The 26,609-nt window shown below is 35.5% G+C and overlaps 1 protein-coding gene across 26 annotated transcripts in view; it reads right to left on the bottom strand.

Annotated features, from left to right (window-relative positions):
* Positions 1-26,609, bottom strand: part of LOC143143860 (tubulin monoglutamylase TTLL4) — a 554,572-nt gene that overhangs the window by 230,264 nt on the left and 297,699 nt on the right. Inside the window, exon 1 of one of the 26 annotated variants that reach the window (XM_076305658.1) lies at positions 14,790-14,929. The exons of the other annotated variants lie outside the window; for them this stretch is intronic. The gene's annotated coding sequence lies outside the window, so the exon portion shown is untranslated. Of the gene's footprint in view, positions 1-14,789; positions 14,930-26,609 lie in introns of those variants that run through there. 26 annotated transcript variants of the gene reach the window in all.

Below are 26,609 nucleotides of genomic sequence, written 5' to 3'. Positions count from 1 at the left end.
TTCGAAATCTTTAAACGTAAAGATGAATCGAAAACTGATCATAAAATGAAAATGATTCAGGAAATGAATCGAAGTCGTGCAAATTTGACTGAAAGTCCAGATATTTACAAGACAGAAGTATTTGGAAAGGAAAATAAACATCCGAATTACGTTCGATCTACAATTATTATATAGTAACGAAAGAATGGATGACAAGGCCGTTGTAGAACTATAATCACTTTCATCGTTACATGAAGAAATAAAGAAAGAAACCGATAGTGATGTGATAAAGAAAGAAAACTCTTCTTTCATGAAGCATTTATTTCCCCAAAAAATTATTAATAAATCAACTAAAAATAAAATAAAAACTGTTCAAAATATGCCAGTGGCCATATCTTCTGCCGAATATCGTACGTATTTGCAGGAGAAAGAAGACAAAAAGCATGGAAAGAAAGCTAGAAAAACAGGCAGAAAGAAAGAAAAAGTAATCGACGATAAACGTGCAAAGAAGAAAAACATTAAAAAGAAAATAGTTAAAGATAAAGACAAAAAACCAAAGGCTGATATCAAAGAGAAGTGCAGAATGTACATTAACGATTTATATAGCGATATAGAAAAAAATGTAGGATGCGACGAATTTCATGTACGATTTCATGTTAAGTGCACAAAATTCGTAGACCAGTCTTATACCGAAACCCAAAATAAATCATTTATTTGTTTATTGTGTGCATTTATTAAAGTACTATAAGTGTTATTGAAGTAAGTTTTTTTCGTCTAATTTTCTATCACATGCATAAAAAGAAAATTGTTTTCATTTATTTTATTTCATTTTTTACTCGTCAAAAAGAATTCATATTCTATTTTTGTAAATTAATGCATTAGTGCATTGTGCAATAAATATTTACGTGATGCTTAATCTAAATAAATAATTACCTGAATACTTATGCTACTCTTACAACGGCTGACTACTGACATGGGAAAGGCTGAACTTAGAACTTGATAAACTGACTTCTGGCAAAAATGACATTTTTACATATTCTTATACATTGTGATTATAAATTAATATATTATTAAATGAACTAAAAGATATTTTTAAAACGCGTACTTTAAAGAATACAGCGATATATAAAATTTTTAGCGAGTAATTTATCAACAATAATTACACATAGGTTGAATTTTCATGATGGCTTAAACCGCCGATTATTAGCATATTTACCTCAACAGGATTTCCAGATATCAGAGGATAATTTAAAAATATAAAAAACATAGAATTATAGACATAGGATCGTCTCACCGCATTAACCCTTCAGCGACCACTTTCGTATCGCATACCAAACTTATGTTTTTCACACGTCTCCCGGGTTCGTATCGGATATAGACCTATGCAACAGATACCGCATGGCATTTCTTTGTTTGTATATATAGCAACTTCGTGAAAAAAGGCAAAGAGGAACAGGTTGGACCACTCACTTGAGAATGTGTATATATACACATTTATAGATAAAATATCACATTTTGCTGAAATTTTTTGGAAGATTACCGAATACGGTATGAACAGTTTCGTTTGCGATTTATCGCAATGGTACAGAAATAACTGTAAGCCAATCGCAATTTAGAGTCATGTTCGTAGAAGAAATATTCCTCGAGTTTCGTCATGTAAGTATCAAGCACGCAATAGTAATTCACGCCGATATAATACCTTGTTGAACGGAAGGACATTTTGTTCGAAAAATTGTACGAAAATTTTGTTCGAAGGAGAAAAAGTCAAATCCGCGAAGACGTTGCATAATTTGTACAAAAAAGGGCAGGAAGACTCGAGATTTCGCTGTGACAAATGTAACGTTGAACTATGTATAATATATATATATGGTTCGAAATCTATTAAACGCTGTATCGTTTTTAACACTAAACCTACCACGACCGGTCAAATGACTAGTTGAACGATTTATTCCTTTCTGAAGACTCTTGAAGACTCAATTCTGAAACTATAAAATTGTTACAAACGAGAAGTAATGCAAGTATTGAATGACTTTAACCGAAAACGTAACGATACATGATCGAAAGAAGCTGAGTCAATAGTGACGTTCATTTACATCCGGAAGAAAAATGACTCCTTGAGTTTATTTCCCCGTGTTTCGAGTTTTATCGCCGTTGTAAGACAAAAGACGAGAAGTTTGGTGCAAATTCGTTCAGAACGATCAAAACTGTTATAAACTTGGACCATATATTACTATCGATGAGCAATTGTTACACTCTGAAATTAGTAGATCCGTATACAGGGTGTGAAAGAAATATAACCATGGAAAATTTCTTTTTACAAACGTGTCGATAGCGACTGAACTTTTGATAAAGAAAATTACGGTTGTTGGAACAATTTGCGCAAATAGAAGGTCGTAACAGACGAAGGACCATATGATACGTTTCTCAAGGAAACGATATCGTTCAAATAATTGTACTCTGACAATTTATAAAGGTAAACCAAATAAAAAACTACCGATTCTTAGTGATTCTTAATGCATGACTACGTAGAAGTTGAAGAAAATGAGGCTCGTATACCAAAGACAATTAAATCGTATAACTGCATCAAATTCGGTGTAGTAGATGTGACCGACCAAATTGCCAGAAAATACACGGTAAAATTTGAATCTCGGTGACGACCTTTATAGATATTTTTCAATATCCTAAACTTAGCCAAATTCAATGCTTGGATTTCGTATAAAGAATCCACGGGAGAAGGAATTTCGAGACAGAAATTTTTATTTCAAGTGGGAGAAAAACTTGTCGCTGAATATTAAAAAGAGTCAACGGCTAGGTAAAGAAAATCGAGCAAGACTAATCACAAATGTATGTACGTACGGGTTCACGTGAACGGAAAACATGTCGGATAAGATATTGCAAAGACGATAAGACTAACAAAATTTGTCTGAAATGTAAAAAGTACGTATGTGGAAAATATGCAATCGGGAGGCCTATTTATAAAAAATGCGCTGAAAACGAATAAAATGTACATTATTTACTTCCAAATAACAAAAACAATACTTTTCACTGTCAAATTGGTTGTTATCTTCATCCTGTATTGATAAATATAAGATGTTTTAAAAACCGGTTATTTGGACTATTCCGCGGTAGGAATAAATAAATTGAAATGTCGGGGTGGTTAGTAAACTGTAACGATGAATTAGGTAAATTATAAATATCTTTAATACAGGGATTCGGATAAATCGATATCAAATTTTATTTCAATTTTTAACATTACTAAATTCAATATTAAACATTACTAAATAATGAAAAGTAATTATTTTTATTTAGGAAATTTCCAATATCCTTACTTGCATTGTATAATTTCTAAATGCAGAAAAAGCGACTACCTTTAAGTCCTAATACAGTTGAAAATAACACGTAACCTCTCACACTCGCTCTCTCTCGCACTTTGTTTCGTTCGCTTTCTTCGTTGCCCGACGAGCAGAAGACGTGTTCGACTTAATCAATAATAATCAGAAATCTGAAAAATGGGATAGGCTAGACCCGGAGCGGACGACCGATTCCCCTTACTTCTTACATTGTTCAGCTTATGGTTAGTATTCCGCACAGGGGTAAGGAAAGTAGTCCGTCCACTTCGCCTAATCCTCACCAGGAAATCCCACTTTTAGGTTTCCAGTCTAACTGTACAGTGATATAGGATCTCCATCTCCATAAGGAACACACGAAACCGTGGATTTGAAAATTTTATTTATTGTATTAGTCGAAGATTATTCTGTTTATATATCTGTATTTCATAAAATAAAAGAGCTAAACATGTTTATTTCCTTTCCATTTAAAAAGTGCAAATTAATTTTTTTAAGATTGCTCTTCTTTTCTTAGATTCATTCTCATTTTTTTCGAGATCTTAGCAATTGATGCAATCACAACTACTCAAAATAAATTTCTTTTCATCTATCTATCGCTTTTAGGATTATCGCTTCTCGCAGTGGTATGTAATTATTTAATATTCGTTTATATATTTATAAACGACTTATAATCTATTTAATTATTCGTTTTATATATTTAAGTAGTAGTATTCCAGTTATTACTTTTCATTATAATATCAATAGTTAGAAGAGAATTATAGCCAATGCCGGTCACTAGATCTGTAAAGTTCTAATATTTAAAAGTATTATATTAATCGAGCATACCCAACGGCGATGATTACAAAACGAGACCAGTGGAACTCGGCCTTATATCAGGTCGATTGCCAACGACAAAACAAAAGCGTTCAAAGAAAGGGAACATGAAAGCAACACGATGGGGGAGAGAAGTATCGATCATGAATAAAGAAGTAACGGTAGGATAGGGTATATAGCTTGGACACAGGTTATTCTATGATGAATTTCATAGCTAGTTGGTACTTGGAACCGAGGTCGTGTCAATGACGAAACGAGGAAAAGCTCACAATTCGAGGACGTTTTTGTTAAGACGGAGTATCCAAACGGTTGCTTGCAAGCAGCCCCCGTTATCAGGCTTACAGGAAGTGAGGTTACGTCGCGGTTACGGCGTCGGCTCGTGCGCGTCGACTGAAAAAGCGCGGGCGTCCCGACGCCCGACTGGGAGAACAGAACGCGCCGTGTCGGAGCGGTATTCTCGAACCGATGCTCCAAAGTGGGGATTGCCAAGAACACGATCGAAAATAGACAAGTATTTTAGGAAAGTGTTGGCTGACAGTTGTACGATATTGATCGAACAAAGAAACCGTTTGAAATTTTCTCGTCAAGTTTTCTTCTTGGTGTTCGATTCTATTTCTTTTAATACCGACTTTGTTCCAAGATCTTTGCGTAATTCATCGTTGCGTACAATGGCTAACGAACGTATTCGAACCCTGTATACACTATTACATTAATGTAACACTTAAATGTACATTGGTATTTTGTTGCACCATCTTTACCGTTGATGACTTCTCCTAGTCGACGTTTCATATTACGCACTAGTTTTTTTTGTCACGATACTATCAATGAAATTCCATATATCGATTATTTTTTCTCTTAACATCTGTTTCGATGCAATCCGATATTTGTTAAGACTTTCTCCAAAATCTGTCCACAAATGTTCAATTAGATTGATATCCGGGCTTTGTGGCGAAGTGCTCGATGTGTGCGATGTATTGCAAAACAGCCATTCTTTCACAGTCTAAGCTGTATACTTGTGATCGTTAACCTACTGGAAGTGAAAATCTTCCAGTAATCCGAATTTTTAGGCACTGTCTTTGAAATTATTGTTTAGAATGTTCATATATTTATATTTATCGAGTATGCCATCAACGAGCACGAAGCTACTATACAGCCCCACATGGAGTGCCACCTCCATGTTTCACTGTTTGATTCAAGCGCTTTGTTTGTAATTCTGTATTTGGTCTTTTGCATATATAATTTCGACCGTCCGAGCTAAAAACATTGAACTTAAATTCGTCTGAGAATATTACTTTTTCCCAAAAGGCATTGTCCTTGTTAATATAAGTTCTTGCAAAATGTAATCCCTTCTTTTGGTTTCCCTTACTAATGTAGAGTTTCCTTCTTGGCACTCTACCGTGAAAATTATTGTCCCACAATATCCGTCGACATAATTGAGGATGAACTTCCTTGTCAAATACTTCAGCAATCATATTTGACAATTCGGGCGCGAAAGTAGCAGGATTTTTTTCACTTCACGAATTACAGCTGAACGAGCCTTGTTTGCAACGATTCTTTCGGTTTCTGATTTTTTGATCACGCACTCTATAGTATAGACTTATTTCCATTTAGAATTTTCGCCTATGTAATTTAAGTATTATTTCATGTTCACACTTTTACGTTTCCGATTTCTTAGTATTTACATTCATTATTGCACTGTATAATTCAACATTACTCTTACTCAAGCGCCTACTTAGGATCTATTGTCTACTGAATATTGTCTACATTTTTTTTTTCTATTACTTATATTCATAGTTCAGATGCACGAAGAAATATCGGTAACTTTGGAGCGCTCGAATACTTTTGTTGAACATTAACGGTGTGTATTTGTAATAAATATGTTCTGAATATTGTACGCATCGTTAAATTATTTTCTGATTTTACTAAGACAATCCTGAGACCTTTGCCTCGCTATAGATATCACATTGTTTTAAACAGTTTGGTTCAAGGTACATGTTTAATGCGCTAAAGGTCGTAGATCCAAGCGTTTAAATATTTTCGTCAGCCACTGTCTATACTATGGTGCATTGATAACGGTTCTAAGAATAATGGATTATAACGTTTCTAATTTAGCTATATAGCTTGTGGTGGTTACCATACACCATACTTTTCAGATTTGTTGTTCGCACTACACTTCGACACTACGAAGTCTTACTGGTAAGCCGATACATGCTTTTTCTTTTAATGCGAATTCGATCTAGCTTGGCTCGTATCTGGTGCTTCCACGTAAGTTTTTAATCCAAATGCATACCCAAAACCAATACGATAGCTCAGAGATTAGGCAGCTTATTCGGGGAAAACAATGGCGATTACCCCGTGGCAATTAAGAGTTAATCTCCGTGCTAAGAACAAACAGTCGGATCGTATTGGGGCAAAAGGTGTAACTCATATTGAAGCAAACGATAAACACCAATCGTTCACTGTGTCTCGGTAACTATGTACAGTACTCTCCAAACGTCTCAAATTAGCTGAAATCAGTATTTACAGTACCACTTTCTCTTCGCTTTTCCAAATACACCTTCTAATACTGCAAAATAAAGTAAAACTTTTCATACGAGAAATGTTCAGTCCTTAGTGCTCTACCATTCTGTTATTAAAAAAGTCCCAAGAAATGTTGCCTTATAAAAATTAAAAAAAAAACATTAAAACCTTCGAGATTTGATTTCACTTTCTTAAAGAAATTTCCTATAGTGAAAAAAATTTCTCTATATATGCACTATTATGCTCCACATTCGTACAAACTTTCATTAAAATCACTATTACTGGTAAGCAGAATTTCCTTCTAATGTAGCGTAAAAATACCTTTTGGAGCCACTGTATGAATATACGGACTCGTGCCTATACCGAAGATCCTCTTAAAATGTTAAATGCGTTTTATGTATGCTCAATACGTAATGTAAACCAAGAAATTAACGAACCTGTTATGCAATGCTACTACAAAGAAACAAAACTGGAAACAATACGAACAGACTACAGGCACGAACTATACGAACTCTTCACGGAACACTACCCACGATGAAAACAGATTGCGACACAACAAAGATTCACAGGTCAGAACAGAGTCATCGTCAGAAACAAGACTCGCTCTGGATGAAAACGAACATCATTTAGTTGCAAGAAATAAACCCAACAAACGGAACATCACTTTCAAAATTAAAAAATACAACAAAAACACGAACCTAATTCTAAACACTATCAATAGTAAATTCGCAAGTTATACAAACACGATATATACACTCGAAGACACATCTACTGATCTTCGTTACTATTCTTCCAATAGAAATAACACTGAGCCCAAGTGACAAACTAGATTATAAAAGAAGGTTGATAACATAAGAAACAAGTAGGAAGACTGAGACAATTCAAAAACGGAAATAAATTTGAATAAATCCAACAATACTAAGTTGTTCGATAAGTTTTATCGAACGACAAAACTTATTGAACAACTTATTACATGCAACAAGTTGTGTGTAACAAGAAACTTATTTCAGCAGAAATACTAGAAACATCAAAACAAAACTTGACAGTATAATCCATAAGGGTAAGGAGATGCAAAACATCGAACAAAAGAAAAATACAATTCAACAACAATGAAAAGAAATTCTACAAACAGATCGATAAAAAATGAGAAGAAACACAAAACAGACCACCAAACATCCAAGCCATAGAAAACTTCTGGAAAAACATACGAGAGCATCAAAAACCATATAACACAACCAATCCACTTGAATCGAGCCAGAAGAAGAATATAAAGATGTGCTACAACAAAATGATCAGACAATCACAAAGTTCTTTGTTTAAAGAAATTAAACAAATAATAAAAAAGACACACAATTGGAAAACAGAAATAATAATGAATACAAATAATACAAAAAGAAATAAATTATTTACATGAAATAAGCTTTGACTATTTTAATGATAATCTCGATCAACTATACTTCCATAGAAACAACAAGCATAACTCGGTTACTCTTAAACGTTAAAATTCTTTACAAACTATTTCCAATAATAATTTTGTGCACGTGTGTGCGCGTGCGTATGTAAAATATTGTACAAATATTGTAGCAATTTATATCGTTTAGTTTTTCAATAACCCAGTTTTCACGTCACGATCCACAAAAATAATTGTAACCTTTGGTCTCGAAAACATTTTAAAATGATAAAATTACGTTGACCGAATAAGTACTGGAAATCGATTGATCTCCATAAATGTTTCTAAAAAAATCACGATATTTCGTACCTAGATAATAATGTACATGTATTCAAGATGTTTCGTGAAAAATTTCTAATCTATAAATCTTGTTCATTTATTACATACATATGTATGTTCATTATACTGGACGTTCGTAAGTCATCGATCGACATCAGGGACGATAGCGAACTCAAAATCAGATGTCTCGCATTCGAAAATTTGATGTACATAGAAATGTTTAATAAGGAATAAAAGAGAAACAATATTTTATCCATTATCGTTGATTCAAAATTCAGAGTTGAATTACAGAACGATAGATTCTCCGATGAACGAATTGAAATTGAACAACTCGCGAATAAACACTATAAATCACTTTACAGTTCGTCTTGTCCGTCATTCTTTGTTCCCGTGAAATTTGATCCACGCCTGCTCTGATTGTCTCGTAGCATCTCGGTTGAAAGCGTGCAAAACCAGTAAGAGGGAAGTGCGCTGGGCGCCCAATGTTGATACACACGGACCTGTGAAAAGGATTAGGGGCGTCGGAACGCCTGACACGGCATGATGGGCGCCTGGTGCGGCGCCAGCTCGTCTCTCGACCTGTGTAGCGTAGTCGCACAGGTGTGTCGATGATGGCCTCTACCTCGAGGAGACGAAGCGTCGCTCCGACGATATGGCGAAGACAACGTCAGTCATCAAAGATCGACTGACATGCGATGTCGTCGACATCTCGAAGGATTACCATGTCGAGATCTCGATGAGAGCTGCCCACCTGTCGCTCATTGCTTGTCGCGGCTCGGTTGCGACGAGTTTCATGATCCAGCCAGCAGAAACGTTCAGAAAGTCGTCGACGAAATAACGTTGTGACGTAGAATGACGCCACCGTGAATGACGGCGAGGAGCAGCGTCTCGTGGCGTCTCGTGGCGTCTCGTGGCGTCTCATGGCGCCAACCCTCGACCATCGCGATGCTTTATTAGAAAAGCAGCTTTTCTGGGAGGTTAGCGAGTTCCTTGTCGAGTAAATGGTGGATGTGGTTATCAACGATGATTTCTTTGTTATTATGAAAGTTTCGTACCGCTGTGTGTTCGTACTTCTTGCGTTAAGTTTTATAAACACACAGAAATAATTGGGTAACTAAACTTTTATACTTCAGTTTAGTCTGTGAAAAGCATTCGGAAACTACAGATCGTGAAGTTGTGAGAATTTTATATACAATACCCGATAAAATAATGAGCAAAATGCGCATATTTAAAAATCACAGAATAGAAGAATGACGTTATCGGATTAGGAGAAATGCAATTATTTAGTAAAGAAGCGTGATAGAAAAGGAAGATTTTGTCTTCGTTATTTCAACAGTAACTAACTAAATGGTAATTTACTTGCTCTAACTACGTTTTATGAGTGTATAACTTGCTAAGCCGGTTGGAAGAAACATACGAAATTCACATGCGTGTCGGTCAATGGGACATTTCTGTATACGATTCTTTAATCGATCGAGTTTAGCGAATTAAGTAGAATCTGTCCAACGAGAGCGTACATACCATAATTTTCCAACAGTTTGAGATAATTAAATAAAATCACTTCCAATTATTTGATTTACCTTTGTACTGCAATGCATTCTTATCAGTATGTTGTCCAGTCTCCGTTACCGTCTTGTGAGCAACATTAGGAATAAATAACCTTGCAATTGTTGCGTTTACCGATGTTTCTTGTATATCGATTTCCTCGGACAACCGTCATATTAACGGATAAAAGAAAACACGTGTTTCCTTTAGAAAGAGATTGATTAAATTTAAAAACAATAAACCATATTAATAGCCTTAATATAAGTTAATTAAATCTATTATTTAATACAAGTATTATTACTTCTATTTTGATTACAGTAGCTGATTTGACATGACTTGCGTTTTTGCGAACCGTTAACTGATGAAACAAGGTTTACGAGACCCGTCAATTTGACGGATTTTTCACTTAATGAGCAAAATTACTATTACACTATTATAGAACAAAAAATTAAAAATTCTTGATTTGTTTTTCTTGTATTCATTGATAAGTTTTTCGTCCAATTCGAACGCAAAATCTTTTCTGGATATTTTCGAATCGGTGAATTCTTTGTATAATATTCAAAAATTTATGACTGCCAAATCTAAAATATTATAAAAACCTGAGGAGGCCATCGGAAAGACTCTGCTTTTACATTGTATAATATATACGGGTCATTTGATAGACTATATCTACTCAAAACTTGATCTTATTGTAAAATTTAATTGTTTCCGGGCCACGTTTGTAATTGTTCTCAACTTTTGCAAATGTATTATAGTTTGCGCTTAGTAACCATAGTTTTACTTTTGATTTGCTTTGGTAAATAGTGAGAATGGAGTTATCCGATTTGTAATACAGTGTGGAAAGTAGGATCATTTTATCGTTGCATCCTTTTGTTTTTGCCAGTAACTTTTTCTCGTTCGCTCGAACGGTCTCAACCAAAGTTCTATTTTGTGAAAATAATTTTTTTGTATGTGGCATACTGTTGAAAAAGTTATCCGCAATAATATTTCTTCCTCGAGTAAATATGGTTTGGCTAATTTCATGTCTAGAAATTACCCTAAAGGTATCGAGGATCGGGTTTCGTCTACCTAAATATGGAAAACCATTCGTAATGTATTCTCTGTTCTGGTGAACCGTGACGTGTGATATCGGGTTGACACCATCGAAAAATATTTTCGTTGAATTATGATTTTTTTCTTATCTACTTTCTGATTACTTTTACATCTGTTACCAGAGAAATAACCTCATGAAAAAGCTCAATTGTTACGATTAACTATAAATGTAGTTTACCCATTAATTAGACGAGTATACGGGGAAATAGGTATACATCGTGCAGAATTTTGAAATTACAGAACTGAAAAGGAGATAGATTCGAGTATGTACTTGTATCGATCCATCTATAATAGTCGGCACAAATTGAAAGAATGTAATAACAATAGTTCAGTTATAATAGTAATAGTATAATAGTAATTTTTAATTTTTTGTTCTATAATAGTATAATAGTAATTTTTAATTTTTTGTTCTATAATATTATAGTATAATAGTAATTTTTAATTTTTTGTTCTATAATAGTATAATAGTAATTTTTAATTTTTTGTTCTATAATATTATAGTATAATAGTAATTTTTAATTTTTTGTTCTATAATAGTATAATAGTAATTTTTAATTTTTTGTTCTATAATAGTATAACAGTAATTTTTAATTCTTTGTTCTATAATAGTATAATAGTAATTTTTTATTTTTTGTTCTATAATAGTATAATAGTAATTTTGTAATTTTGCTCATGAAGTGAAAAATCCGTTAAATTGACGGGTCTCGTAAACCTAGTTTTAAACCGAGTCTCCTGAAGAGAACTGCCTCCGTGGGGTTGAGAAAGCGCCACGGAGGAAGCTCAGAGGCGCTCTGGGCTCGCGATTCGTTATTCGGCGAACATGAGTCGAATTGACGCGGCGATGTGACTCAATGCGACGCGATACGACGCGACGCGACGCGGTGTGACGTCACGCTGCGTCGTCGTTTAACGGAGCCGCCGGTCAAACAGTAAACGTCGTCTGACGTACCACCAAAACAGGAAACCACGAAGGAATCAGGGACCGTCCTCACTTTCAAGCCTTTTACCCAGCTTTCCGCATTTCAGAAAGCTTTTCGATCGATGAATTCGAGAGGAGATGCGGTCGAACGTTGTCAGAGGCCACGCCGTAACGTCCTTCAGGGCCAGGAGAACAACAGACGTCGAAAAGATCCTCGAGGTATCCTACGAAGCGTCGCGACGAGCGTCGTTACGACGAAGAATCGTCGCAGGGGAACATGGAACGGAAAGAGTTCGTGGGCGTCGCGACGCCTCGCGGGGTTAATTTTAGCTCTGCCATCCGAATAGAACAAGGGTGGCAGTAGCTAGGAACGCCCATTCACCCCCCACCCCCCACCCCCTACCCACCCTTCCAAAGGCTGCGTTTGCGCGTTACACCGATTGATTATCAAGTACGTTGCGCCTCTAGCTGTATTGAGCTGTAACCGAGCTATCTTGGTATCGCGTAAAATGGGAGAACCGCATCAAGAATGGATTCAAAAACTATGGTTTCCTGTTTTGACAATATTTTTTTATTACAACTTATAGAAAAATCAAACTATACATAGTTCCCGAGATTATGTGGAAATCCCTTCCTGGTAAAAACTGGACTGTTCCTGCTGAAAGCATTATCGAACAGAAAACTGTGCGGCTGCATCGTTAAAAATCGTGTACCTTCAAAATGATTCTTCGGTGGCCCAAACCAATGAAAATCAGATGGAGACAAATTCGAACTATGTGGAAGATGTTTCGTAACGTTACCGTTACAACCTGCCTCGAACAAATAACGTCATTCCAATGCCTTTATCACATTTTATCTGAAAAACCTCGTGTAACTCCGACAGACCCTATGAATTACGTCCCACTTACTATTGGGAAACGAAAAAATGGATGTCTACCAACAATCTAACCGATACAAGGGACAAGGGGAATCAGTCGCCCGTTCCGGGTCTAGCCTATCCCACTTTTCGGATTTCTGATTATTATTGATTATGTCGAACACGTCTTCTGCTTATCGGGTAATGAAAAAAGCGAACGAAACAAAGGGCAAGAAAGTGAGATACAACAGTGAATAACATTTGCGTGGAATATTAAACTCGGAATATTAACTATTGTTATGCCCTAGAGTTTGTCACGGGTAAATTCTCGTAACTGATAAAATATTAAACGATACGTGGGATAGTCCGCAGAATACCGTGTACGTTTTTAAAATATCGATAAATTTATTATACGTAGGCTAATATAAAGCTAGAACGGGGACTTAAATTATGGCACAGAGAGAGGGAGTAACGTTCAGTTTGAAAGGTCAAAGAATACTAGTTTATTAAAAGAATTCGGGGTCGTTGTACACGTTCGTTAGTCAAGGTATTTTGGTGGGGAGTAAAGTTTAAAAAACTGGAGCTCACCGGATTTATTTACCGATTTTTTACTACCCTCTTCAACACATATTCCGCTTGTACCTTAACTTATACCGAGAGTTACTACAATTTTTATGAAAGTAAAACAGTTCTATTCGTCCAAGAATACTCTCAAGTAGATTGCTCTGAAGATTTTGATCTGTTTCTTCGAGGATTGCAAGTTACAAGGAACCACTGTTTATTTAAAGTCAAGAAAGAGAAGTGTATCTACTTTTCTTCTTTAAATTTCTTTATGGGCGTGTCGCTTCACAGCATGGACTTAATAAGAGAGATCTCTTATCTCAAAGAGAGTAGGGTTAGGTGTTACTTTGAACTGTATCGGGACCTAAAGCTAGTCGCTTTTTCTGCATTCAGAAATTATATAATACAAGAAAGGATATTGGAAATTCCCTAAATAAAAATAATTAAGTTTCCATTATTTAGTAATGTTGTAAATTTAAGGTTAAAAAACGCCCACAGTTTACACGTATTTAGTGAAAAAAGGTTGCTTTTGTCGGTAATGTATTTTATAAGCAGTTAGCCGTATTTATCGCTTCGCCCCAATACTTTTTGTTTAAATTAGCATCGAGCAGCGTGCATTTTGCCATTTCAAGTAGCGAGCGCTGCTGCGGTGAATAGGCAGCCGTATATTCCACTCGAATCCCTTCCTACTTCAAGTAACTCTTTAGATCCTCATTGACATATTCTGTCCTTACAAATTCTTTTGCATACTTTGCTGTTTCGTTTTTATGGCTCATGAGATAAACGACAAGATGTATCTTTCATTGCCCAGTATCACCGTGTGCATATCACCACACACGTCCGTATGTATTAGATCCAGAATTCAATTTGTTCTATTTCTGGATTCTTTCAAAAAAGGTAGTCTAGCCATTTTCCCTTCGACACAGCATTCACAGATTATCCGCTGCCCACAATTTTTCATTTCTATACCCGAGGCTAGGTTTTTATTCGCTAGAAACTTCACAACATCCAAATTCCAATTTCCAAAGCGTCGGTGCCAAATATATTGACAAACTTCTGTACGCCCTTTATTTACGAATCCATTTGCGTCATAAGCTTTTTCAACTGTGCTTACCTGGTACAACTCCGGAGACAATTTCGCCACTGCTCGTAATTTCCTGTTCTCCATAATTTTACACTCCTGCTCGTCGAACATCAATTTATATCCATCTCTCGCCAATTTCTTTACGGATAATAAATTTGATCTAATAGCCGACACGTACAATACGTCACACACTTTCAGTTTGGAGATCCCACCAGAGTCCACTATATAGTTTATTATTCCGTAACCTATCCCTTGCACTTTAGCGACCTTTCTTTCATCCGCAAGGTACACTTGTCCTTTTCTTCCCGTGTCGAATTCTTGGAAAAAAAACTCTTCGTACTTACCATGTGGTTTGTTGCACCGGAATCGACGATCCACACATTCTGTTCCGCTTTCCCTTGCGTTTCCGATCCAAAATATGCCCCTTGAGAAATTGCTGCTCTCGCGTAAAAACAATACTTACTGGAAGAATTTTCCGAAACTTTATTAGATAAGACGCGCATGGGGCGCGTAACGCGCTTTAACTTTATTAACTTTATCTCTTTTATCCTTCCGAGCCTTGTATTTTAAACGATCACCTTTAAAATAACCCGACTTCTTGCAGAAAAACCATTCTCTCTTGGCCTGTGTGCTATTTTTATTTTTGAATTCTGTTTTTAGTGCCACTTCGTTATTTTTTCTCGTGTCCTTTGCCCCCTTACGTCTCTTGTATTCGTCCATTGATTTACTTTTAACCAGTTCTAACGTAAAGTCATTTTCGGGCCTGCTTTTAAGAGCTGTAACGAGAGTTTCGTAAGATTTGGGAAGGCTACCGGCAGCATTACACCCATTAGATTGTCCGGTAACTCTTATCCAAAAGCCGTCAGTTTTTCAAAATATCCAGACATTGTGGCGATATGTTCTTCCATGTCACCGTCTTCTCTCATGACTGTCTTGCACAGTTGTTTTAATAATAATACTTTGCTCGAGTAAATATGGTTTGGCCTTTTGATGGTAACCCTTTAAAGATTTCCATGCTTCGTGTGTCGTCTTGGCATTCCGATGTCTGGAACGAAATTTTAGGAACTGCGAGGAAGAAACAAAAGACGGTTAGCCAGTAATGTTCAACAGGTTCAACAAATAATGTTTAACATTGTGTAATAATCGTGTTACAAATTAAAATAAAATTTGATATCGATCTATCCGAATCTCTGTATTAAAGATATTTATAATTTTACTAATTGATCGTTACATTTTATTAACCCTTCAACGACCGGAGTGTGGAACGAAAACTGTTGTACGCGGCCCGGCGTGAATATCTCACCTTAACACTAAATCTACCGACATTTCAGTTTATCTATTCCTATCGCGGAATAGTTCAAATGGTCTTTAAAACATCTTATATTTCTCAATATAGAACGAACGATTAATTCCAAGCGTAGCGCGCGTAATAAGAAATGTGAGAGCGAAGAAACTATGTTAAGACTGTACAATCTTTACAATTTATTCAATAAATAGGACAATGAATCCTATTCTTCCTACACCACACACGGATGCTCTAAATTAGACGATGATCATTTTTCGTTACTTTAGTTAAGAACTTTTATTTAAAAGCATACACTCTGTGGAGAAAAAGAAGAAATAACCTTAAGAAGTATTTTATAGCATACCGCGAAAAAATAAATATGCACTCGACGAAATAGTCAGTCGCTGTCAAAGTGTCAGTTTGTGCGTTTGTAATAATCGGTATTACGAATGCAGCTGAAATGTACCCATCTCTTCCAGGAAAGACACAGAATCTACTCTTCTCCCATAGCAAATACTGAAAATTCAGATAAACAAAAAAACAACATAATACAAGGGCTATCTTCGTTCTCTGATTCGCTTGAAAAATCCTGTACCGTAATGGGATTTTTTCTTTCGAGTTGGATTTTTATGTATTTCGACATCCACAAAATAAAGCCATCGGTATGCGTATCGTTATGGTAATCATACTACCAGAATCGGGTGGATTAATTTAAGAAGTTAAACTAATTTTAAGGTTCAACTGTAATAGACTAAAACTAGTGCGCGAGTATCGAATAAATATTGCGATACCATTAAAGATATGAGCCTCCTTAAGAAAATACACCCATAAGAATTTAAACTTTATCTACCGATACAAATCACATACATAGAAACGAACGTTCATCGCACTACAGTTATTACTCATTCGGCAATGTTCTGTTTCCTGTCAAAATTTACCATTCGATAGATTCGCTGTATTGTCCGGTTTCGGAATGTGTCACGTGGACGTTGCAGCACGGCTCCAGTGAATTTTTGAACGTAATTTGTCTTTTTGTAATCGAACAATAAAAGGTCGCGCGTGTGTGTGTCACGGTGCGCGGCCGGAAATTGATTCGGTCGGAAGTTTAGTTCCGCGGGTGACACCCGTTAAATTGACACCGGTGGCATGAAATTCTTTTCATCGTTGGCTGCCACGTCCGATCATTTTGCGGGCGTCCTGCATAGGCTTACTATTCATCATTGCATCCTGTATTTACGGGTAAAAATAATTGCTCGCGGAATCTGCTCAAAAGGTAATTACCCACGCGCGCGGTAATAAAATTTTATGTTGCGTAATAGACGTATTGTTGGTTGTACAAAACGATATTCGATTATCAAGACGTAACGTCTTCTGCGTTTGTGAAAACGTCTAGCGTACTGTCGGCAATATAGAAAACCATCAACACCAGATTGATGAACGATCGGTGATGACGCCATCTTACGAAGTAATTAGAGTTGTATCGATTAATATAAGATACATAAATAATCTAATATAAGCGAATTTTTTAAAGCTCGGTCGAACAATGAAGTGCAAACGATCAAAGCGAGGTATCGTATATTGAATTATTAATGTTCTCCTGCATCACTCTATCTTGTTTACGACCGGTTGCCTTTCAGCCCAGGGCTGGAAGTTTACAAATAAAATTTTTTACGAATGTTTAACGTAGTACAAAGAATTGTCACCTAACCGAAGCTTAATTCCGCCTTAGGCGGTAAAGATTTCAAAATTGTAGCGTAACGATGATGGATGTTTCTTATATGCAGGGTGAGACACCTAAAACAGGCCACTGTACAACTTGCTTACTTGTAATAATAGAAAAATACTGTGAGGTAAAAGTAGTTTAATTTTAACGGCACGTAATATGATAGCAACAGGTTTTTTTTTAGTGGAGGCCTGGATACGAAGCGTAAACTTGTTTTCTTAAATGGAACAATATTGTTTTTTATTTATATTCTGATAGAGCCTTTCGAGACGAATATAATGGCCCTTAAATGAAGGTCATTCAAGGTTACGCAAGATCAGCTATCGTATCTTACAAAATAGAACGAGTTTACTGTTATAGCAGCTAAAATTGTTGTTGTAATTCCACCATCGGTCGCTTTCTTCGCTCAATAATGTTTTTTTATTATCCAGACTTCCTGTTTCTTAAAAAATTTGTATTATATTTGAGAAAACAGAACGTGAAAGGTAAACACGATCGGAAAATCGTTCCGCGTACAAACGCCTCGATTCTCTCATAACTTGACGTCACTCTCCATAAATAAAAATCGTAACAATTTCTTCCGCTTTCGTATAACGAATGCGATATATCGCAATGCATGTATTTTGACCGATAGGTACATTCAAACTAGTTCGTAAGCAAAGAACGATTACAAGAGCATCATCAACAAGACGTCAACAAGCAGAGCAGACACGTGACTTCAAGATAGAAGTGACTCGAAATAATATATTTTCCCTTAGTGTTGATCTTGCGTAACCTTGAATGACCTTCATTTATAGGCCATTGTATTCGTTTTGAAAGGTTCTCTCAAAATATAAACAAAAAATTATAACAGCCCATTTAAAAAAAAAAATAGGGCCTTTATATCTCTTCTATGCCTCCACCGACAAAAGAACAATTACTAATATATCATGTGCTCCTAAAAATCAAACAACTTTTACCTGACATTCTGTTTTCTATTATTACAATCAAGAAAGTTATTCAGGTCGCCTGTTTTAGGTGTCTCATCCTGTATACCTAAATTATGTGTAAGACTATTAGTTCTAAAAAGGATTATGGATAATGGACATCAAGTCAATTTCCAAGATAATACATCTAATATCAAAAGAAATAATGTGGATTGTATCGATAATTTGTGTAAGTCAATGACCAGTCGCAAAGTTTTTCTACTAAGGAGTAAACATACAAATAATTGTATATATTTGCGTGGCATCGCAAATTAGAACTGTAGTATCGGATTTTCGGCGTTCGCTTAGGCCTGCTTCGAGCGTAGGCCTAAACAAGATAACGTGCGCGGTTGGACTTGAGTTAAACTAAACATTTGGCGCCGATCGGCCCGCTAGCTTTCCTGGAAGGCACGAGTATCCTTTACAGGGGGTCTTGTGCGACGACCGAGCGTGAGAATGCACGGGGATGAAAGGAAATACATGTGGTTCGGAGAAAGTGAAGAGTGTTTGGAAAAGACGAACGATTAGGATGGCCGAACGTGACCGAATGTCTGAAGTGAGAGAGACTGAGGATTGGAATGAAAGAGAATGAATGGGAATGACTATATAGAGCGCGAGAAGAACGCAGTATGGGATAGTATGACAAAGTATGACGACGAGAGTATGTCCGAAGAGTGTGTCGCGGACAGTATGACTAAAAAGACGATAAGACGAGACAATTAAAAGACGTACCAAGCGAAACTAACCACTGACACTACATCTAACACTATTATCATTGTAATATATAATATCATTAAATATACTTTAATATACCGCACGAGGGCAACAGTTATTTGGGGGCTCGTACGGGGATCAATCACTCAAAGACCTCTTCTCCAGAGATCCAAGTGATAGGAGGAGAGAAAAGAACAATAGAACCTAACTTAAAGATCCTAACGTGATACAAGCGATTGAGAGGAAAATCTCCCTTCCCGGTGCAATCGTAGAAAGAGATTAAAAATACTTAAAAACGTGTGCACCCGGACGGACGTCTGCGGACCAATGCAAATCTGAAGCATTAGACGACTCATTGCGACTCACCCAAAAACAAACCATACTCCAGGAACGACAGTACCTAAATGACATCGGCTGACTTTTGCCCTAGTCCCCACTCTCGCCCACCGTATCCCGAAATAATCCAACAATATATATATATAAATCCTCGTGCAAATAAAACCTAGGTCTATGTCTAGCCTTCAAACTGAATACACGTTGTTTCTTTTGTTAAACCTTCCTTTACTACGGTCTAACGAAATGTTAAAGTCGAGTAGATTCACGCGACAATAGAATCTTTTCTTAGTTGAAAGGATTCGTCTCCTTAAATTATGGTTGAAAACCTTAGTTGGAATTATTTTCAATTCGCATATTTATTTTACCAAGTGATGCGTAAAAGTCCCATCGGACAAACGACGACTCCCTGTGACAAAGGTAAGCGCTATCAATGATGAATGATTACAGTGGATATATGTATGTACATACATTTATTTATTATCAAAGGAATTTGAATTGTATCAAAAATTTAGAGATTATGTAGCATTAATGAAAATTAAATTCAACAACTTTACAAAATGCAAAGTAATCGTATATATTATGTTAATTACATATGCAAAGTATATGCGGGATAAATTTGGTAAACACGTACTTGCGCAACAACAAAAAATTTTAAAAGTTATAATTAAAAAGTAGATAATAGCATAATAGTCATATATTTACATATATGTATAACAGGTTTGGAATTATAGTAAACTACGATAACCTTTCCTAAATTATCAATGAAGAATGAATATCGTTTATCAGGAAAGATATATCTGAAAGCCAAAAACGACCTTTCAACATCGCACGATGTTACGAGAGCATACTTCAATGACTTACTCAAATGTCTAAATGTTTCGTTGGTGATTCTCCTAGACTTTTTTAAATGTTCAATATGTAATAGCTTCGAATCCTTTCTTTCTTTTTAAAACAGCGTCAAGTTTAAATTTTATTGTTTGCCCACAGTGATCGGAAACAGAATTCAAATGATTATTTATCGCCTCTGACACGAAACTCATTAATTCTGTAAGAGGAGTACCAGTTCTTTCAAACTTTTCTATCGCAGATGACAGTGTTCCACAATAAGTGTTAACTACTAACTGTAAGATCATACACCCATAATAACGAACTAAATACAAAACCCAATGCAAATAAAAAACACACTCATCGAATGCAATAGCAGAACGAACCGGAACAGATCAATCTCAATACTCTGTAAAAAAATTACTAACTGTAAGATTCTATTGAAACACCACAATAAATCGAATATGCAATGGACCGTTCAATAACAATAATCCAAGGATCAGCTCGATCAGATTATGCACTGCTATCGACAACGAGAAAAGAACTAGTGTATCGTATTCAAACCAAGTATTACAGCAGATAAAATAAAAAAGATTAACAAGAGTACAATGACAAAAACATAAAACGCCGAAAGCCAAAAGACATTTGAATGCATTCACTAACAAGGTTAAAAAAAATCAACGAGAAACCTACTAACAACGAATTTGACAAATATCTTTCCAGCCTAATGCCAAACAAGGGCACAAACTACTCATTATGGAAAGCAACAAAAAGGCTTAAGCAATCGACATTGCCAACACCAGCAATAAGAAAATTAAATGGACACTTCCCTACTTCCAAGCTACTTCCTTCGCTCGCTTCCGATATTTTCATTTTTCTGTCTTTTTATCGGAAACAACGATATATAGGAATGTAGTCGTTTCTGTCGCGAGGCGTGCCCGATGCGTGGAGTTCGAGCGATCACGAAGGCTGGAAAACATTTGAAAGCTGTCAAACAGCGATTCCTCTTTCATAATCAGTCTTGTCCCAAACATTGCACGAAACGCATTCATATGTCCTCTAAAGTTTTTTTATACATTGTTTTTCACTGTTTAATTTACCATTATTGAACTCACTATTTATTAAATACGTGTATACTCTTATTCAACGTTTTACAACACTTTTCAATATTTATTCGCTCCTTTTTCATCATTTCTATTGTAACGAATATTTGACCGTTGCATGTACTTCGTAGTGTTTGTATAATATTGGGAATTTTCCTATAGACGAACAAGTTTAAATCTAATTCTAAATAATAAGTAATCATCTTCCTAATAGAAATCTCCCTTGAAAGGCTCTTCTTTTTTCATTGTGTTTCTATTATTTACTATTGCAGGTATAGGTACAATAATTAGGAAATGCTCAAAATGATAAAGAAGAAATACTTCCATAAATAATCATTGATTTAAAAATGTATTAGAATTTTTATTATTTAGCAGAGAGGGCATCTCCATTTCGTGAGCAGATAAGTCCACAGCCATTGTTCAGTTTCTTATGTCAAGGATCGGTTCAGCTCTTGATCCAGACATAAACCTTTATTAAAATAAAATAGTGTCGGGCTATCTACGTACTTTTAAAACATTTTCAAAATGTTTTGGCCCTAAAAACATTAATAATAATAATAACAATAATAATAATAATAATAATAAAAATAATAACAATATTTAAAATTATTTATTACAATTACCACTTCGATATTCATGTTTGCTCAAAAATTCGTTAATAACCTGATTCTCGATGCTGGGATTTGATAATACAACTTAGACTAGACCTTAAATTGGATTATAGTCTTGACTGACATATAAATTAATCGAAACAACATCTAGTATGAAACTGCAGCTCAACAAATGTTGTTGAGTAACAATATGGAAACAGAACACTCTAGATCTAAGTGCAACAAGTGTAGCGCAATGAATGTTTTGTTTCGATACCGACTAATGTGATTTTACCTTCAAGATCTTGATTCAGTTACCTGTAACTTTTAACCGATAAGTTTATAATTTTTTCTGGATGTAACTTCTTAGGATAGGTCATATTTGAGTAATTATTTGGAAAAGAGGAGGTCTCACCGATTTCGACAATTTTTGAGTACGTTGTAGAAATCAATATTTTGAACAACTTTTTCCTATACACATAACCGCCGCTCGTCCTCAGTTTCCCAGATTTTTGCAAAAAACTATTGCTACTACTGCAATGAACATATCGCCTATAGCTACGCGTTTCGTGGCAGCGTGTACGTAAGCGTTGAGTCGCCGATTGTTTATAGTTTCTATAGGTACGTCGAGCAGCCGGCAATGGAAACGTATAACGGGTGTATCTACTTAAAAACTCGACCGAGTATTTAAGATATATTTATTTCAGCAGCTTCGTCGTTGATTTCACTAAAATTTTAATAGTTTTCAATTACAATCATCGAGGAGATGCGAGCAATTTTTGTAGATTACTATTCCAAAGATTCGAATTTAAATCTCATCGGAAGGTATGTTTTCTAGCGTTATAACTAACCGTTAGAACCCGATACGGTAAACTATGCATGGAAGATATATTGAAAACAATCAAAAACATTTTGAAACAACAACAGTTCATACAACAGAACTTCTTCTCAAATCGCACAATACCCGTCAATTGACTTAGAAGAGACCAAGTTATGCTCACCCGAATTCGCATGAACCCACTCGTATCTTCTGACTAAGGGACCAGCACTATTGCGCAATGAAGGTAACACAAATTGCAATGGACCAGCACTCTCCAAAGAAATACCGTAAACGATAACGTAAAAAACAAAGATAGCCATGACATATCGAGATTCGTAAAAGAAATCCAACCCTAACAAAATCGTATAAAGTATCTACGGAATGTCACCCACCAGTCGCTAATAATCTAGCAGTTGGTGCGACGTTAAATTCGCAATTAAAAAAAAAAAGAATACTTCTTATATGTTTCAGCGAGCATTTTGCGTACCTAAATCCTCGAAGACTTTTTCTATTTAACATCGTATATATTTAAAATCGACGCGATCGTTGCCGGGAACGGGTGCATACTTGCATCTTTTTTCATTTTATTCGTGTAAATTCACCTCACGGCGGTCGTGCAAGAGTCGTTGCGCCCATAAATTTTTAAAAAGAAAACACCGTGCCCAACGAATAACACGCGCCTTGGGAATTATTACGCAGCTTGAAACGTGTTGCTGCTAATTTTCCCCCCTGCCTTCCTTCCGTCTCTTTTCTTGCGTACTCCTTACTCTCGTTTCGTCTTGTTGTCCTCGCTTCTGGCGGAATACCCTCGCGTATTCCGGTTGTTTCTGGCGCGGTCAAGACGTTCTTTAAATTTTTTATGGGGCCTACCGTTGCACTTCAGCGTGGCTCGTGGCTCGTGGCCCCTTTGCACGAGAGAAAGCGACTTCTCGGACGAATCATCTCCTGGCGTTCCGTGGCTTCCTAATCGATCCAGCAAAGGTTCTCGCAAACAGGAAAAACGATGGCTACGAGTACCGAATTCTAGCTAACGGCGACTCTTCTCAACTTCCCGATAAACACTTGTCGAGTACTCGCGAAATATATCAATTACATTATTAATTCTCGAGATTTATTAAAAAACCAAAAATGTGCTACGGGTTTTTCGTTACATCTTAAACGCAAAGACAATAATAACGGTATGGATAGTATCCACGCTATCGAAATGAAAATTTTATGAAATTTTACGTTGCAAAATACATTACGAAAGCAACCGGGACAAAATTAAATCGGACTTGCGATATGCAGATAGAAATTTATTACGAAACCACAAACGTAATAATAAATAAACAAAGTTTTTAGCAGATCTACAATACATACTTGCAAAGAATATTATTCGGTTTTCTTCCGAGGCACTCTGTGCACTCTACATTAGAAAAAAGTTGTTACAAGAAAGGTGGTTCATTTCACGAATCAGACTCATGACGTTCGCGTTTGAGCTGCATTTCATTCCACAATTTTTATCACGAGTCAGACTCGTCAAAGTATAATACAGCAAGGAATTAAAGAAACTGAATTCTTCTTTGTAATCGATGTAATTGATCTGGGGCAAAATACTGTAGGTAGATCGCAACACCTGGAGAAAAGAAAAGTAACGATTAGACGAGTCGAAGAAAATCCAAGAGTCGATACGTGCCAGATTACGATAGGTACACCAAATGTTTCCTACTTGAGTGTACGAAATATTCTACGGGAAAATCTTTTTACTTCCCTAGGGATGCACGCAACGATGCAATGCTCCAAATTTTCGAGCATCGGTCGTCTTCTCAAACGAAACAAAATTTACGCGCCTGATGCAATAAATTATCAATGTTGCTACCGAGTCTCGAGATCGGTATCGATTTGCGTGCAGTGTGTGGGTTAACATTGGTTACAGAGTTTCTTCTTGGATAATTTTTTCTTCTGTCTACGCTTAATAATAATAATTGCAGAGAGTTCTTTTTAAATAGAACTCCCCATATTATTGAAATTCCATTGAAGATATGCAGTTAGATGCGATTCGTGCATAACATAATCTAACGCATTTTAGTCGCGTTGTTCGAGAATTTTTTAATAATAATCACATCAATCGATCATGATATACGTAATATAGTACGCACGAGAAATTAGCCGAGCAGGGAAAAAATCCAATTTTTTCAATGCTGAGGAAAGAGTTTTCTTTAATAAAATTTCACAGTAGGACAATTAAAGTATCAAAAACAATACAAGTTTTTAGAAAATATTTTAAACTTATACGAGAAATATAATATGGAAGTTAGAGTATAGAATAGATGCTAGTTTTAGCAGAAGGCATAATACGAAGATTACAAATAACTGATAAAATTTAATAAAAAAAATTGTAATAATTCATTTATATAAATGAAAATGAAATATGTAACGTACATCGAATCAAATTTCACACAAGTGAATTTTTGAGTAACTTTAATTAGATGTAATTTTTTTGCGACAACTCGCGTCAATATCAGATTTGATTCTAATTGTTCAATAAACCTTAGAGAACATAAATAAATAGGTTTCAGCTGTGTAAGGTTGTGAGTTTGGCGATAGGATTATTTTTTTCTGACAGTTGTTAGAATTTACGCCTCAATAGTACGAATAATGAATAATACTGTTACATCTTTATTTAACTTTTCAACTGTTACTATTTATTTACTTGTACACGTTTAATAATATTTTGTTTTATCATCGAAAATGAAAGTCTTTTTTTAAGCGTATCGAGTGCATTTTTACGAATATTAAGAGAGAGTGGGATAATTAAGTGTATCTAAGCGAAAACTCGAATAAATTGAAATTTGAGTAAGAAACAAGTTTGTTTAGTACTTCCAATAATAATTAAATTAATCGTTTGTTAACCAGAATAATCAACGTCGATAGTGTTTAAAAATAAAATTCATTTCTAATGAAAACATAATTGTTGGTGTTTCTAATTACCCGACTGTTATGGAATAATCGCTTTATGGGCCAATTTTGACGAAGTTGGTAATTAAATCTAATTATCACAAAAATCGTATGAAAAGCCTCTAGATGTGCTTGCACAACCCCTACAGTTTTCACGTGTCCACAAATTACATTAGTAACATATAATCTACTCTTCGATAAGTGAGTCTTCATACTTTCTAATACAATATTCGTATTCCTTGTTACCATGTTTTAAGTCGCAAAATTAATTACGAAGAACGACGACTTGAGAAAGTGGTTTATTACCGGTGTAGCCATAAAGAAGCGATGCTACCGCATACTTGGTTTGCACATTGGCTTGCACATTGGCTACACCATGAAAAATTCCTTGATGTTAAATTTTTAAACAAACGATATTTTTTTTCTCCGAGTTAACAATTGGTTTTAGTGTTTCCTTAGGCTACCATAAAAATCTTAAAACTCTCAATTGATCGATCCAAACTATGATTTAATTTTGGATCCACCATTTTGTTTATATCGAATATTTATTATTTTCAAAATTTTAACTACTGATTTGTAATAAATAAATTCGACATATTCTGAATACTAACGTAAATACGATAACAAAATATATAAATATAACTATTACTCAAAATATACACTTAACAAATTGGATCTATCATTTTGTTTTCAAGAATCTTTACCTCTGATTCGTAATTAGCGACCTACAAAATATTCGGATACCAATTTTTATGTAAATTAATGCTTCCATATTGATATTTTTCTATTTTTTCCAGATTATGGTAGTTTTGAGCCCCTGTGCAACGCCTCGACTACTAATCTAATGAGATTTTTAAATTACAGTT

Source organism: Ptiloglossa arizonensis, chromosome 2 (genome assembly GCF_051014685.1).
Source record: "Ptiloglossa arizonensis isolate GNS036 chromosome 2, iyPtiAriz1_principal, whole genome shotgun sequence".
Taxonomy (NCBI): domain Eukaryota; kingdom Metazoa; phylum Arthropoda; class Insecta; order Hymenoptera; family Colletidae; genus Ptiloglossa; species Ptiloglossa arizonensis.
The sequence above is the reverse complement of the archived record's forward strand: the minus strand, read 5'-3'. Positions and strand labels throughout refer to the sequence as shown.